The following is a 17,332-nucleotide window of genomic DNA, read 5'->3' as shown; positions in this document are numbered from 1 at the left end:
CTCATTCCTCCCTGTCCTGGCTTGCAGTTATCATTTGAAATGGGTGGTCTTTCTCTAGTCCTTCAAACACTGCATTCTTCTGGTTTTGCTTCAGCTTAACTTGCTATTCTTCCCAGTCTGCTGGTTCTTTATCATCTTCCTGACTGTAAAAGTTGGGGTATTCTAAGATGAAGTCACTGGTCCTGGTTTCTTCTCTGTTGAAACTCACTGTCTTCAAGATCTCACGCAGTCTCTTGGCTTTAAATTCCACAAGTGCATGACAGTTTCCAAATTTATATTTCTCATCTGAACTTCTCTCTTGACCTCTAGACAGTATATTTCCACTCGGGATATCTAACAGGCATCCTAGACATAATGTGTCCAGAACTCCTCATCATTCCTCTGTGTCAAACCTACAGTCTTTCCTGTATCAGTTATCCCAGAAATAAACAATGGGATGTGCCTTTCCAGGCTCATGTGGGTATGTATGTTTATTTCTCATAAGATAATTTTGTGCCCACTGTTTTCTTCCTTTAACTGTCCAATACCCGCTTTACTATGAACATATTTTACATACTCATATATTCTTTGGAAACCTAACTTTTAGTAGCTACTCGGTTGTACCATCATTTATTAACTACCCTTTTTGGTGAACATTGCATTGCCTCCCATGACTTAACTGTTAAAATTTAAACTGTAACTAGTATCCCTGTTACATTTAGTATCCTTGTTACAAAAAAAGAAAAAAACAGGTCATCGTTCTAGTTCTGCGCTCTCCCAGTATGGTGGCCACTAGCCACGGGTAGCTGTTGAGCACTGAAATGTGGCTAGTCCAAACTAAGATTTGCTGTAAAATGTAAAATACAGATTTTAAAGACTTAGTTTTAAAAAAAATCTTATTAATAAATTTTTATATTGATTACTTCTTGAAATATTTTTTCATTGAACTAAATAAGATATACTTTAAAAATTGACTTCATCTTTGTCTTTTTACTATTTTAAATGTGACTGTTGGAAAATTGAATATTATATATATATGGCTCACATTATGTTTCTGTCGGACAGTGCTGTTTTAGTTGCTCAGGTCAAAAACCTTGGCGTCATCCTTTCTTCTTCTCTTCCTCTTATACTTGGTATTCTGTTAATATTTCTCTTATTGATAAAATTAATTTTGTTACTCCACCAGAATATGTTTCATGAGGGCAGGAACGTTTTTATTCACTGATATATCTCCAGCTCTGAAAACAATGTTTAGCACATACAAGGTGATGAGCAAGTACTTGTTGAATGGATGAGTAAATAAGTTTGCTAGTACCCAGATGCTCTAGGGATTTAGAGGACAACTATGGGTGTTTTGGGAGATAAGACCACTCACTGCTGCTTCCTATACTAAAATTAACTAGTAGGAGATAAGACTAGGTGGTTATGGTGGGGCATTGTTGGAAAAGGTCTTAAATCCCAGGGCAAAGGATCTATATTTAATTCAGTGGAAAATAAGGAACCACTGAAATTCTTTAAGCAGCAGATTGGGGTTTACTTTAATCTTATAACTGAGAGAATCGATAGATGGATAGACAGACAGTTGATAACAGTGCATAAAAGAATAATTGATCAGATTATAGAAAGACCAAGAGACAAGAAGACCAGTTGGATGGATAATGCAATCATGCAGCTGAGAATTAAGGACTAGCTAGCTGAGAAAGTGAAAGAAAAAGATGCATGAAACCATCCATTGGTAGAAGCTATAGGGTTTGGCAACTGATTGCATGTGGGAAAGGAGGGACAAGTAGTTAATGATGACTTTGCTCTGTCCTCAATGATAGAGTTGATGGAACAGATAAGGAAAAGAAATGAAGAAGCTTGAGGAGGCAAGTTTTGAGGGAAATTGATGATTTCAGTCTTGGAAAGTCTTCAGCATGAAATGAGATGTCTCCTGAATTCCTGAAATGTTTTCATGTGCCTTTTAAGGCTCTTCAATAGTAAGTGCACATTTAACCAAACTTGGAGGCTTGCCGCCTCTGAATTTGTGTGCTATGAAGGTGTTCTGGATAAAACAAAAGAAGGAAGACATTGCTTTTACTAGTATTTGCCAATGAAAATTAGTGATCTCAACTTTAGATCTGCAGGCTGCCATAACAATTATTACCCCTAAATAAGTCCGGGCCTCCTAATAACCTGGAGTATTGGTGAAAGAATGTCTAGTGTAGAGTGTTGGCTTGCTGCTAATTAGGATTGGCATGTTGGAGCAGTCAGTGGGACTCAAACTGAATTATTTGAGTCATGTTTGCAAAGAAAGTCAGAAAATATGTTACAAATTATTTTGGTGGTGATATTTTATTTTCTAACTTCCTATAGTCTTTAAAAACTGAAGTCTGCTCTGCCCTTGTCTACTCAAAAGCTTTCTGTACTGGCGTCAAGGAGCCTTACATAAAGGTGCTTTGAATGCTTGGCCAGTGTTTGTGGGCATCAGGGATAAACTCATCCATTTCTTTGGTTATTTAAGGATGAACTCAAATTAGTACCATTACAGTTGACTTTATATCTTATTTTTGATGATTAGTGCCAGGTCTTCATTTAAAGTTATGACTGTACCTTGGAGGTAGCTTGTTATGGGATTCTTTTTTACCTAAAGCTTGAGTTGTAAAAAGCACTCATGAGAATTAACGAGGCTAAGTTTTGAAGAAATGTATGTTTTGTTATCAACTCTCTGCTCCCTGAACTGTCTGATTTGGTGCATCCAACAAATATTTATTGTGAATCAACTATGTGTTAAGTACTATTTGTACAAATAAAAACTCCTGCCTTCATGGAGTTTACATTTTAGTAAGAGAAGACTGACAATAAACAAATTAAAATATGTTGACTGTTAGAGGATGGTTAGCACTAAGTAGAAAGGTAAAGTGGGAAGTAGTGGTAGCAGTTATGATGGGTTGGACTTGCAGTTTTGGTTTGGTTGGTCAGAGAATGATTGACTGAGAGGGTTCCCACTGAATGAAGGTCATGCAGAGGGCTGCAGGAAGAGCTTTTCAGTCATAGAGAAGAGCAAGGGCACAGGTTTGGGGCAGGTGTGTGCCAGTTGTGCTTGAGTGGTAACCAGGAGGTCAGTGGGTCTGGAGTGGGATGAATGAGAGTGAGAGCAGCCTGAGACGAGATCTGACAGGGAACGGGGACCAGACTGTGTAAGGCCTTCTAGGTCCTGTGGAGAGGAGAAAGCACTGGGAGGTTTGAGCATGGCGGTAACATGGTCTGCCTTGCCTTTCACAAGGCTCACCTTGTCTGCTCTTTTGAAACTAGACACCAAGGAGCCAAGAATGGAAGTGGGAGATGAGTTGGGAGGAACTATGGTGATCTTGGCAAGAGATAACTGGGACCGGGGGAGCAATGGAGATAAGAGATCAGATTCTTAGTATATTCTGAAGATAGAGTGGATAGAAACTGCTGAAGGATTTGGGTGTAAAAGAAAGAGGGAACTAAAAATCACAGATTTTTGGCCTGAACAACTGGCAGGATAGAGTGTCTATGTAGCAAATCATAAAACTTTGTGTGAAATCTCCTTATTGTTTTCAATGAAATTTGAAATAAAATATCTGGGTTCCTTTTTGGTAGCCTTGAGTCATTTTTTAGTTTCTGAGATTTATGAATGTCAAAGAACTTACTTTCTTTCACCTGTCATTCCTCAGGATTCTTCCTTTTTATTCTTCATTTAAAATTTTCCCTTTCCCCCTGTATAGAGGACCTATTTTCTGAAACTTTTATCCTTTGCTGTAGTGGATAATAGCTACCTTCTCACCATTTTATTTAGTTGGAATGTTGGCTGCAATTATAAATCTGTTGTGATATATATTTACTTGTTTGTAGGGAAAAACCTTTGATGTAGCAGTATAACAAAGACTGTAATATATTTTGTTCTACTCCAAATTTAGTAATTTGGTCTAATAAATAACTTTATATGGAGGACACATTTTCTTTAAAAAATAGTCATGATTTGTTGGAGTAGGGAAAGGGAATGGGATAACGTGGCTTCTAGTCTTGTAAAAATTTAAAGTTAAAAAAAGGAAAAGAAAGCATACCAGTTACTGAAAAGTTTCATTGTGAATATTAGATTGACAATATTACCTAGTTACCCTTTGTAAGTGGATGAGGTAGCATTAACTGATGATCAAGGTTCTGATAATTGTAACATGGTGGTGATTTTAAGATTATAATGGTGATCTGTGACCTATTTCTAAAGTTTTGTGTTTTTTTCGAACATTTTGAAAGTGTTTATCTTAGTACACTCAGTTCTGAGTTATCTATGCTTATGGGAGTCTGATAATGAATTGATATCTGAATTCCGTAGTAAATCTGAAAATTGACTCAAGGCAAAACCAGTGCTACCATTGCTATGAAAATGTAGCATACAGTAACGGTCCTGTCACTACTTATGCTGGGGACACAAATAAGAATTAAAATAATGAGAAGGTAGGTAGCATTAAGTGTGGGGAATAACTTGGATAAGAGAAATATCAACTGGATTATTTTAGCCAAAGATAAGCATTTTCTATATGATTGTATAAACTTTTCTGATTATTCAATATAAAAATATAATTCTTCAATTAATTATAAAAATAAACCAAACTTCTACACAGTGTCACCAAGAGTAGCCATTTCTGTCACATGTCAACATTCTCAAATCTTGTTTTGTTAATTGAGGTGTAAGGACAATAACATTATATTAGTTTCAGGTGTATAATGTAATGGTTTGATATTTGTATGTTTTGTGAAATGATCACCACAATAAGTCTGGTTAACTTCTGTCACTATACATAGTTACAAAAATTCTTTTTCTTGTGAAAAGGACTTTTAAGGTCTACTCTTTTAGCAATTTTCAGACATGCAATAAAGCATTATTAACTATAGTCACATGCTGTACATTGCATCCCCAGTACTTATTTATTTTATAACTGGAAGTTTGTAGCTTTTGATGCATTACACCCATTCTCCCTCCCTCCCTCCCCGCACATCTGGCCACCACCAGTCTGTTCTCTGTATTTATGTGCTTCAACATGCTCAAATCTTGAACCTTCTTTCCACCCTGTCTCTTCAAGATACGCACCCATCTGCCTCCCATCCCCCTCCTCTTCTCTAGCCCCTTCCCCTCCTCCTCTTCCATCTCTCCCTTCCCTGCCCCTCCTGCTTCTCTCCCTCTTCCTCCCACTTCTCCTCTCTCCTCTTATCTTTCCACTGCTAAACTGCCACCTGCTTCTTCACTTCTCACTCATTCCAACTGCTGCCCACTTCTCCACTTCATTCATCCACTTCATTCACTTCAACCTGCTTCCAACCTAAAGCTATTCTATAAAAAGTCACCAGTAATGATCAAATGATTAAATGTAATATGCCCTTTTCAGACCGTATCCCAAATAACCTCTTGGTAGCATTTGACACTGTAGATCACCATTCCTGAGAATTAGGTCAACATGAGGAAGCATTATGAACTGTCAGATATCCCTGCCTTTCCACGTGCTGCCCCCATCTGGTATGTTCTTCCCCTCTTTGCCTTCTTTGTCCCAGTGTAAGCCCACTTAACCCTCTGAAAGACTTCCCAAATCCCAACAAGATTAATTCTTCCCTCTTCTCTGCTACCAGCATGCAGCTTCTTCATTCGTCTTATTATATGTGTGACCTTGTTTTGCATTGCTACTTGAGGGGCTGGCCACTGAGATCCTTTAGGGCAAGGACCTCTTTATTAATCTTGGTTACTCAAACTCTCAGTATATAGTAAGCACTCGATAAACGCTTATTGGAAGAATGAATTAATTTTGTTATGATGCACATTTAGGGATTAGAAATCATTACATCATCAGTATTTGTGTATGTTCATACCTCTTCTCAAACTTCAGAACGTAACTGAAATTTTGAAATTGGTATGAATCTCTGAACTAACTTTCTAAGCCTTAATGCCAGATATCTGGTGCTAGTGAGAGGATGGAAGGACAGGGGAGAGCTCTTTGCCTTTAATCTCATCCTTGGTTCCTTTCTGCTCACACGCTTGTCCCAGTCATAAAGAGCTCCTGAAACCTTCAGGGTGGAAGTGCTAACTTTAAGTTATATTTGTGCTCTCACATTTTCTGTTTAAACAGTGATGAAATAAGGTGAGTCTCAGAATAAATTCATTTATGAGAATAATAGCAAACAGAAAAACAAAATAGAACAATAAAACAACCAGGTATCACTTGGGAGAAAATGAATAGGGTGCCCCTTGCTAGAAAAGTTCTGAAAGTTTTGTATTTCTTTTAATAAAATAAATTCTTACAATAATATGAATATAAGAATGTATTAACAAATATAATAAATATAATGTGATTAAAAATATAATAAATATAATAATAGAAATTTGTATGCTTATAAATTTGTAAATTTTCTCATTTTACTAAGTTTTAGTATGATTAACTCTTAGGTGTCCAAAATAGTTGAACAGTATTTTACTTTTCAAACCTCACATCTTCACTTTTATGTATATAATTCTTTCATATACTAGGATTGACTTAGAGAAAGAGAATATTAGAGCTGCAGTAAAATATAAATAGTTTTGAGAGGATATTCATAGGCACTAGCTTTTGTTCTAAATTGACAGTACTCTCTGTTTTTTTTGTTTTGTTTTATTTTGTTTTTTCTGGCCAGTACTGTATATGGCAATTTCTACTTCATTTATGAGAAAAGGTACGCATTCTGTGTCTTGAACTCTGTGAAAATGTGCAGCTCTGGCAGTTACACTGGATGGTTCTGCTGTAGTTATTAAAACACAGATGGCGCTCATTTCTTTCCCAAGTGTTTGATTGGCAGATACTTGTGATCAACACTTCTCTCAGCTGAACATGTTGGCACCATCTCCCTTCTAGACTTACAGTGGTCGCGGCAGTTTCCTGATCGTCACACGACGCAGCTTAGAGGGCATTCCTCTTGCTGAAGCCATCAAATGACTTGTGAAAAATTATGTGTAATATATAACGGTTTTCATGACAGTTGATTTGCAACTTAATGAAATATTCATTAATAAATATTTTTTGAAATCCACCACTCCCTTTCTCTGATTAAAATATTTAGAGCATAACATAAAATCTACATCTTAAAAAGTTCAAGTTTCTAAACTAATTGAGCTGATGGGGCATTTTGTTTTTAGTGAGGTTCTTAGAGATGATTTCAGATCAGGGTCCTGTGTTTTGAACCAACAGTGTGAGCACTAGTTAAAAATAAAAATACTTTAGGATGCTGTCTCCTAAACCCAACCCTAAAATAGTTTAGAAGAGTATGCTAATTTAAAATTTTTTGTATATTTATAACTGTCAGAAACAGATTATGATAAATGGCACTTCTTTATCTAAATAGTGTTGTGAAAAATAGAAATTTAGGTTCATCCAATTTTGATCAGATAAGTTCATGTGGATTGATTATTATGTAGAAAAACATACATTCAAGACATTGGAAGCACAGAAATAATGGCCTTTTAAAAAGAAGAAAAAGATAATTATTTTATTGTCCTGGAAATATATTCTGAAATGTATGATACTTGTGCAAACATATAGTCTAGATTTGTAAAGAATACACATGTATTATGTGTACTAACATAAATTCTATATGCAATTAAATAATGGAAAACTTGGCTGTCTAAATAGATACATAATTATGATTGCCAAGATGAAAAACAAGCTATTTGGTATTTATGGGGGAAACTGAATGAGTTGGGCTATTGCTAATAGAATGTTAAAACAAAGAATAAAGGAATTATATTGAAAAACATTCTGAAGAACCTTGGAATACACTCATTGCTTATGGTTCCTGTGGAAACCAGCTTATGGCAAAGAGCAAGAGTGACTTTTGGGACTTTGGTAAGAATTTTAAGATTAACTTGTAAAGCTAATCACTCCACACTTGGAGGGAAGAGTAAGATGAGTTTTGGAGGTGAACCAACAGAAAAGAAGGATAATAATCTTTAAAGTTAATCATTAAAGTTTATCATCTTCTCTTACCAGAAAACTTTAAAGATAAACTTTGGATTAGCTCCTCATTTTGTTTGAGTCTGTAGTCACCTCTATTCAAGCTTGGAATTTTTCAAGGTAAGGAGTAGGGTGGGAAGGACAAGTTTTAACTTTATTTAAAGTGCATTCTGTTTTATGTAGTAAACATTTGTCCTGAGAAGTCCACATTCTCATAAAGGGAAGGACATAAGTAATTTTGATACAGCAGGCTAGAGTAAGTGCCGTAAACAAGGTGATGCAGAAGTTCAGAAAAGAGGGTTCCCAAATTAAGAGGCGCTCAGACCACCTGAACGTACATGTGCTCATTCACTTAGGTTCTCCTGCTCTAACTTGGGCTGTCTTCTTTCCCAACCCATTTCTTCCTTCTGTGCCAGCTTTATTCTGCTGACATTTTCTATACAGTTTACATCTGCAAACACCCATCTTATGATAATATAATATGAATATATAATAAAGATTTTCAGAGAACTTTATCCAAAGGCATTTGGGTGACAGCCAACATTTGTTGTGTACTTACTGTATGCCCGACACTTTTTAAAGTACTTTCTCATTTCCTTCTCACTTTATTTTGCAAATGAGGAAACTGCCCAAAGTGACCCAGCTAATTCAGTAGTGGGTCTGGGATCACTCCAGGCAGACTGCTTGCAGATTACTGTAAACCCACCTGGCTCCTAGAACTGCCCAGAGTGTAAAGAGTAAATGTCTTCCTCATCCTCACCCACCTCTGGATTAAACCAAAGAAGGGGCTGCAGAGGATACTGAGAAGACAGCCTCACCATGAGAAATTGAACTAAAAAGAGGGAAGGGGAGCCGAGAAGGGCAGTCACTGCCGGGAGAGACTGTGGGTGCACAGGCACCCACCCGCCACACAGCTCCCTTTGCTGGTACACAGACTCCATGCTTGCCCACCAGGTCCCTCCGCCTCCCCGTAGTCAGTGCCCCTCCACCCGTGTCCATCCTGAAGGCTGATGGGCAACCGAGAGACAAGGTGAGGAAAAGTACTCCTGAGTGGGAAAGAAGTTTCATTTCATTACTTTTATTCCCCCCCAGTTAAAGGGAATTTCTGAGCATCTGGACTAGGTATTGAATGGGATGTGCAAAAGTGAATCTCCTACGACAAATATAGGAAGTGCACAGGCCTGGGGGAGCGTCACAGGACTGAGTTTCAGTCCCAGGTCTTACACGAAGTTTCTCTGGTTTGTTGTCTCCTTGTGGGTAATATGAAGGAGCTGGACTAAAATTTTAGAGTCCCTACCAGCTCTGAAAAAAAGTTTGTGATAACGAGCTTAAAATCTATCTGAGCAGACAAGAAAAATGTATATAAAATGTTAAGTAGAGGGAAAAACTTATATGTGGTGGAAGAAATAAGAATGGAGGTTGCCCACGAGGGTGTGGAGATTGATTGGAGGGGAGCTGCCTACGGATAAGGTGGTTACTCATGGAATTGTACATTTGAGATGAGCATTTCATTCAAATACGCAACAAAGAAAAAAGTTATGCATGTTAAAAAATGTATGTCACATCTATGTGGAGGTTCCAAATAACAAACTCCAAGTAAGGGCTAAAAATTCTGGAGAGGTGCTGCGTTAGGAAGGCGGTCTAAGATAGCTCAATAGCCAGCACCACTTTTTGTGTGAATGATAAGCTGTTATTTTGCTTCCCTCAGCTATTTTTATTTCATGAAATATTTTTGAGACTATTTGATTTTTCTCTTTTTTCTTGTCTTTTAAAAACTGCATCACATTTTTCTTTATTTTTTTTTAATTAGCTGCAACTATTCTTCAAATGACCCTCCTTAGCTTTTTTTTCATTTTAAATCCTGCAGTTACTGTGTGAAGCTTACACGTCTAGACAGTTCCTGGCACATAGTTAACACTCCATTAATATTAGTTACAAAGAACTGTTGAATTTATTTCAGTATATATTTGTGCTTCAGCATGACTTACGTTTTTTGTTTAATCAATTAAACATTCACCTACTTTTTCTACCCTTTTTCTAGAGATATGTTAGTATACTTTCAACTGTTCATTAAAAAAATTTCCTCTGTTTTTTCTTATTTAAAATTCTTATCTTTGTTTAAAACCTTAAACTGTTATTTCACTGCTCCTTTAACCTTGGTGGTCAACTAGCTTACCCATATGTACAAATAGCACATTAAGAGTGACTTGATTGAAATTTTTTTTTTTTAAGGTCCAGTCTAAAAGTTAAAAAAGTGCATGATCTGCTGTGTTAGATGACACCAGTATTAGAAGATAATGTAATTAAAATGCATTATACACAAATGTCTTGCATTAAACAAGAAGGAATGATAGAAGGAGAGGGAAGAGATGAAAGAAGCTGGAATAATACTCTCCCTAAAAGATGAAGTATTAAGCACGGAAAGAAGCATAAGAGAAGGGAGGGCAGCAGTGTCTGCCCTGTTCGTGATGTTCCTTATATTCTATGCTGTCCCAATGCCACTGACATAGTTGGCCAATCTTGATTTTTGCTAGTTTGAATTCATTCTGGGCCATGCTGACTTAGTGATTGTTAGTTTTGGCCTTTTTTCCCTCAGTCCCCTAAACTCTTAACATTTCATGCCCAATGTTACTTGTTTCCAAAATTCAAAAGGTAACACTGATCCCTGAAATTGAGGGTTAGAACAGAAAGTGGAACAACGGCATAGGCACCAGTAATTGGAGTGTGGCAGATGAAAGTGAGGTGGGCAAGGTGGACCACAGTTTGGTCCAGGAACGCTGCTCCTGACTTCCCATTCTCCAGCAGGTAAGGGCAGACTGGAGCCACGTGCTTAGGCAGTAGGAAGGGGGAGGATTGGGGCTCGGTATCTTACGTGATTATAGCCCTAGCTCCTGGAGAGCTAACTCCATACTGCTTAGAGTTTAAATTTGAGCTGGTGTTGATAGCTAAAGGCGTCCAATCTAAGAGTTTGATAGAGCAGGAATGGGGTGTGGGTAGTGGTAGTATCTGAGGTCATGGGGTAAAGTGATGGGATTAGACAACTTTAAAAGAAAACAAACATGTTTCTAAAGAACTTTGTAAAAAATTCAATTCTCGATTCTTTTAGTATAGTTCACTGGAAGGCCAGATTCAATGCATGAATCCCCAGCTGGGCATTAACTCCAGGTTCTCTCAAGTGCATAGAAGCACCACATCACTTCCATTTTTTAAGGATCCTGGATTATTAAAATCTGAATGCCAAAATCATGTTACACAACTGCGGCATATTCTAAATGTTTCCATTTAATTTGTTAAACTCCTCTTACCACAGTTATAGAATACCATGGCTGAATGTGCGATGTAATCTGAGGGTAACAGTAGAAGTTCATATTTAAGGTTCTTCAGCTAGCCACATTGCTCTCTGTTTTCCCGCTGCCAACCCTCTGAAATTTCTCAACAGTAAATATTTAAACTTCTCCAAATGGATGTGATAGAAGTTATTTTACAGAATTGTACCATATTGAGAACCAAAAAATTCTCAAAAGCTACCTCTTCGAAAGAGAAAAATTGGGGAAGAGGAAAATGAATGAAGACTTAGAGTCATGAGAAGACAGAAAAAAGTTTTTTATTAAGTGTTAGTTACTTCAGAATTACTAGATCCTTCACATTTTAAAATTTTATCACCAAAGCAGAGATTTTTAAGAGTATCACATGTTGCTACAAATGAGAATGAAATAGCACTGTTAATTAGCAACAATTAGTTGAAATAGAGTCATAAGTTGCTATAAGGTCTTATTAAACTTTAAGGAGAAAAAATTACAAGAGAATTAAACAAATATTTTTTAAAACAAAGTGGAAATTAATGGTATATTATACTAAAAATTAAAAAAAATTTAAATCAGAGCTTAAAATATTTTTTTCTCCTTAATGTATTTCATTTTAAGTAACCTACCATCATGCAGAACTTTGGTGTGGGAAATAATCAGACATGAAAGACTGAGCAACTGGGTGGTTCAGGCCTTCTCACATCTGTGACTTGGTTCCTGGAAGGAACACTGGAGCAGATGCCAAACTACAATCAGAGTGAGCAATTAAAATCAAGTAATCTTAGGGCACACTTGACAAAGAATTGGAGTTCAGATCCTCTCTTTCCTGACATTTTTTTCCAAAAATGGACATGAGTAAAGAGGCAGAAAATGACCCAAAATCAAGCTCTAAACTCCAGGGGTCCTGAGTTTAAGTTTACTATAAAGCCTTACATTCCATGCTTGTTAACTTTTAATAGACCTATTTTCATGTCTACTTTATAAAGCAGAGTGCAGATTTAGGATAATCTGGTCACAAGAAGGGAATAGCTGGATCTCAAATAAACTCTGACCATGAAAAAGATAGATGTTCTGCTGCCTTTTCTATTTCTCTGTTAAGGAGGAATGCACTTAAACTTTCATTATTTTAACTTTTTGTGTATGTTTCTAGTTTACTGAGCATCAAGTTAATTTAACTTAACACTTTTGTTCTTTTGTTTTATTGTGGTTAGGAGCATTGGAAATGGAAACATTTAAAATGGCATTTGGTTTATTAAAAGCCCACAAAACTAGCAGATGGTTTAGGAAGGCAGCACTAAGGATGCTACTCGATCCTTAATTCAGGACCATACTTGATGCTGCATCTGGAAGAAGAGCTATGCCAAGAACAATGCTGTTGGGTTAAAAACAGGTTTTCATTAATATTTCTGAAAATAAGAGATAAGTGTTCATGAGCATAGTATATGAAAGCAAATAGATATTCCATGAGCAGAAGAATCTGCAAACTTTTCTAAATCTGTAGTATTTATTCATGTAACATTTTAATAAACCTGTGGACAATAGAATTTTGTAATGAACCCAGCCAAAAACTTTATAGCTCCATTGCTTTATTTCATTCATTCTCTGTGCAAATGGAAATTATCATTTGTAATAGTCACTGAAATAGTCATTGTGTATTTAAACTTCCTCACAGTAAACACAGAGTCTCCAAGTTTTTGTCTTTAAATATTTCCCCAACACTTAAAACACTAAAAAGCTTTGTATAATTAATTGGTACTGTGTGTAACTGTGATAACTGGCGTCTGGTTAATTTTCCTGCTATTCATTTTAATGTTTTGTTATAATCACTCTATTTGTGAAAGTTTTTATGCTTTCTGCTTAGTAATACTTTTTTTTTTTTCTGATGAGGAAAAGAACAAGGCTTCAAAGCAATGTTAAATATAGGTGGCAGTGTTTCCTAATTAGTTTTATGAAAATAGAAATAAATCACTTAAAAATTCATGAGCTTCTTTAACCTCTTTTTTATTAAGAAATGTAAACTTTCTGGAATAAGGACTCACTCTAAAATATTTTTGTGTTATAATCCATGTAATTAGCATATTGTTGCTAGATCTAAAAACCCATGTCTGGATGCCAAAGTAGACTTCAGGAGACCCAGTAGATGCTGAATGGTCAGAAAATAGGAAATCAGCCACTGCTAATACAGGTCCCAATTGATGATAGACCTGTGTGGGTATCCTCAGATCCAACAGACTCAACAGCTGGAAAGGGAATGCATTTTCTACCTGAGCGTTGGTACTCTGTGAGAGTCCCACAGACTCCTGACCTGCCAGCCTTGTGTGTAAGTTAACAGCAAAAGGAAAAAAATCTAACTTAAGCCATTTTCAAATATATGAATTAAATGGCTAATATTTTTATTTTCAAAGTCAAACATTTCTTTATAGAACTTCGCAGAAGAAATTTTGGGTAGTGGATCTCCATAGATACAGGTGGGTTTAGATTCTATGATTAAGTCATCATTCATCCAACATTGCAAGTTTTAGATCTAAGAGTTGGGTGAGAAATTAAATACTACCCAAATTAAATGTATTATTAACAGTTCAAGAGAGTAGACTCAGAAGAGGATCAGCAGCAATCTTCATAAGAACCTGACCATTTACTATTTGCCTGTGTATGAGATCAAATAGATTTTAGTGTCAGCATGCTGTGCTGGAAAGACCATTTAATGTGGAGTCATGAGGTGCTGGCCTGGAGTTCAAGCTCCAGGAGAACAGGCTGTGTGAACTTGGCACACAGAACATGGTCACAGAACCTCTTTGAGTCTCAGTTTCACCACAGGGAATAAGAGTACATATGAGAGTAATATTACTTTATGGGGTTGGACTATCATGAGAATAAGTGAGATTGTTTATGAAAGTTATTTGTGCATTGTAAAACTTGGGTTTGAATTCTGACCCTACTTCTTTATGGCACTGTAATTTTGGATACATTACCTAACCGAGTAAAGCCTTATTTTTTACATCTTAAAATGAGGATAACTACACAGTGTTTACAAACTGTTACAGAGTAAGAGCTCAAAAAATGTTAGTTGCTCACTTTTTTCTTAAAAACTAAATCTCTGTGAATGTATTTAGTGTCATCTAGAGATTTAAAATAATGTATTAAAATTGTATTTTGCTTCAAGTCACTGAAAGTCCATCTCAATAGGTGTTTATTTTTACTTGAAAACTTAATTCTCCACATAATTTCCTATAAATATAAATAACTTGTAAGCTAAGCATTTAGGTAGAATGAGAAGCTTTCTTCCTAGACAAATAATGTCCCCTCCTTATGTAGTGTTTTAGCTTTCTGATATAAGGAACTTAATGAAGGAATGGATGGCCAGGATCCTTTCATTGTTTATAATTTGTCATAATTAATACTTTAAATTGTTCTGTTGGTTAATTTGTTATAAAACAAGAGGCGCTTATATGACTCCATAAATGTTCAGTAAAATTTTTTTTAATTTTGAGAGGAAAACCCATTTGAGGCCACTCTGAGCTGCTAGTGCCTTGGCTAGAGAACATATTTGAGATGCACCAGCGATTGCCTACCTCTTATGATCCATTTAGAGTCAACCTCAAGACCTTTTCTTGAGGTAATGGGATTAGCACTCTGTTTGGACTGCAATCGTTAAGGATACTGATTTGTTTCCGAATGTCCTACCTGGTAATCCTATGCCCCTTGACAGATTTTACAATGTAACTGATACTGTTGGAATGGAAGACACAGACCTCAGACCTCTTTCTGTCTGCTAGATTAGGAAATTCAAAGACTTTAACAGAAAAGTATTCTGTCTTGAAATACTTAAAATTAGTTGCTCTTCATTTTTGTTTTTCAATGTTGGTGTCATTGAAGGGATGTGATGAATAACCTAAATTCAGAATATAGTGATATATAGATGTTTTTATAAGCCAATCAACGATATATGAAAAAATTTCCTTGATTTTTACTACTTTTAAAAGAAAAGTATGCTAATAAATGTTTTCAATTTAAGTATATCAATTGATAATTAAAAATGTTCTAAGGTGGTTTGGTTGGAATTCATTATAAAAGGAGTAAAAGTCAAAAACTGTCCTATTCTCTTTTTTATCCTCTTTCAATAAACCATTTGTTAATTCCACAAAATGATGATAAAGGCATATTGAGACACTAGGATCCTTGGAAATAAAAGAAGACAAAATATTAGTAAAACTTGTTTTATGACACATTCCTGATCATATTCTAATTGTCTTATTCCCTGTTGTTTTTAATTATATCCTAACATGAATAATGACTGAACACTTAAAATAAGTATTACTACTTTTAGAAAATGTCCATAATTATAAAATATTCCAAGTCTGTTTTCATGAAGCATACTTTTTTTTTTGAAGCATACTTTTTTATAGCTAGAATTCCAATGGAATGTAAAATATACATTACAATGTCTTTTGAAGGTCACCATGAGTTTAATATAAAAACCACTCTTAGATAACACTGAATAATTTAGATTAAAAATTATTGTATAGTAAAACTTTACCAGATAGTTATCATATTTTTCTCTTTTAAAACTATTCTCAATTTTTCTAAAATATTCTATTTATTTTTCTTTCTTCTTAGATATACTTTATTCATTATACATTTACCTTGTTTTGATGGCTTCTGGTTATAACCTTGAATATCAGTTGTGTTTGTGCCATAGAAATCATGACGTACATCCTAGAGAACACTGACTTTAGGGTCAGAGCCCTGCTCTCTGACTACCTAGTGTAAGTTACTTAGCCTCTCTGAGAATCAGTTTTCTCATCTGTAAAATGGGGCTAGTAATACCCATCTAGAGCACTGGTGAGGATTACATGAGTTTGAATGGCATCTAACAATGTCTGGCATATGGAGGGTGTGCAATAAATTTAGTGCCGTAGTTTGTGGTAGATGGAAATGCAAATGGTTGGGTTTGAATTTGGGTTTGGAGGTGAATACATGCTGACTGCTCCTGTAGCCATGATTGTTTGATTGTTGATCATTTCTTTGTTTGCTTTTTATTGAAAAAAAAATTGTGAATGAAACTAATCTCAAAAGTAGATATGGCCCTCAGCCGAAGCTGAAAATATATATGACTAAATCAATTGCATTTGCAAATAAGAAGTTCCTTCCTCATAAAGTTAAAGACTCTAAGGTATATAGCAATTCAAAGAGCTTAGCATATGCTAAGTGCTTAGTAACAGTAAGCTATTACTAATGGAAAGATGCAATCCTGGTAGTAGAGCTTGGGTGCTCCAAATATGGCTAAAAGACATATATACAAAATGTTTTCTATGTATTCCAGTTTAAACTAATCTTCATATTTTAAAAAAACTAAGCTTTAAATGATTATACTTAACAGTTAAACTAGCTAAATTTTGAGAATACATTTGAAAAGTAGCTAAATTTTGAGAATATATTTGCAAATATATTCATATATCAACTGCCCCTTTTGGATTTTTAATATATAGTCTTTAAGTTAAAGAGCCCAAAATTGACAGATAGGAGCTTTTTGTTTTTCGAAAATTGTACTTGTGAGAAAAAATTCTGAATATACTTTATTTTTTTATCCAAATGTATACAGATTGTTTGTGTGTTATATTACGTTTAGAAATCTCAGAATCTAGAAAGGATTTACTTAGTCCCTCTTTATGGGCCCTGGCATGTAGCAGGTCATTGTTCTACTGATCTAACAACATATATAAATTTCTTTCAGTCTACTAGGTGATTATTTCTGTCTGTAACCAGGGGTTATGTTTAGCTGGCATGCACTGGTGTGACTGTAATGGTTGCATGGCTGGCATTCATTCTGACTGATTAGTACCTATGTAGGACCCGTTGTTAAACGTTTCTAATATCACCCCTGCCCAGAACTATTTATGTTTACATCCCTGTTTCTCATGTAAGAGTAACATAATCTTATTATGTGTCCTTTGTTTTTCACTATAGGAAGGTTGAAGTCATTTGAGTGAGATGGTTTCTACCATTTGGCTAGATCTTTCTGTAGAAGAACTACAGTATCTGGTGAGTTGTGGATTAATTTGTCACTGTTCT

General features: G+C 35.6%; 1 protein-coding gene across 12 annotated transcripts in view; it reads left to right on the top strand.

The window, feature by feature from the left end:
- The window catches only part of PAM (peptidylglycine alpha-amidating monooxygenase), a 255,430-nt gene that overhangs the window by 51,965 nt on the left and 186,133 nt on the right, over positions 1-17,332 (top strand). For 11 of the 12 annotated variants that reach the window (XM_072958329.1, XM_072958328.1, XM_072958327.1 and 8 more), the window contains exon 2: positions 17,228-17,302. The exons of the other annotated variant lie outside the window; for it this stretch is intronic. The gene's annotated coding sequence lies outside the window, so the exon portion shown is untranslated. The remainder of the gene's footprint in view (positions 1-17,227; positions 17,303-17,332) is intronic. 12 annotated transcript variants of the gene reach the window in all.

The sequence above is a fragment of the Vicugna pacos genome, chromosome 3, assembly GCF_048564905.1.
Source record: "Vicugna pacos chromosome 3, VicPac4, whole genome shotgun sequence".
NCBI lineage: Eukaryota > Metazoa > Chordata > Mammalia > Artiodactyla > Camelidae > Vicugna > Vicugna pacos.
Note: the sequence above shows the minus strand (reverse complement) of the source record. Positions and strands in the feature narration are given on the sequence as shown.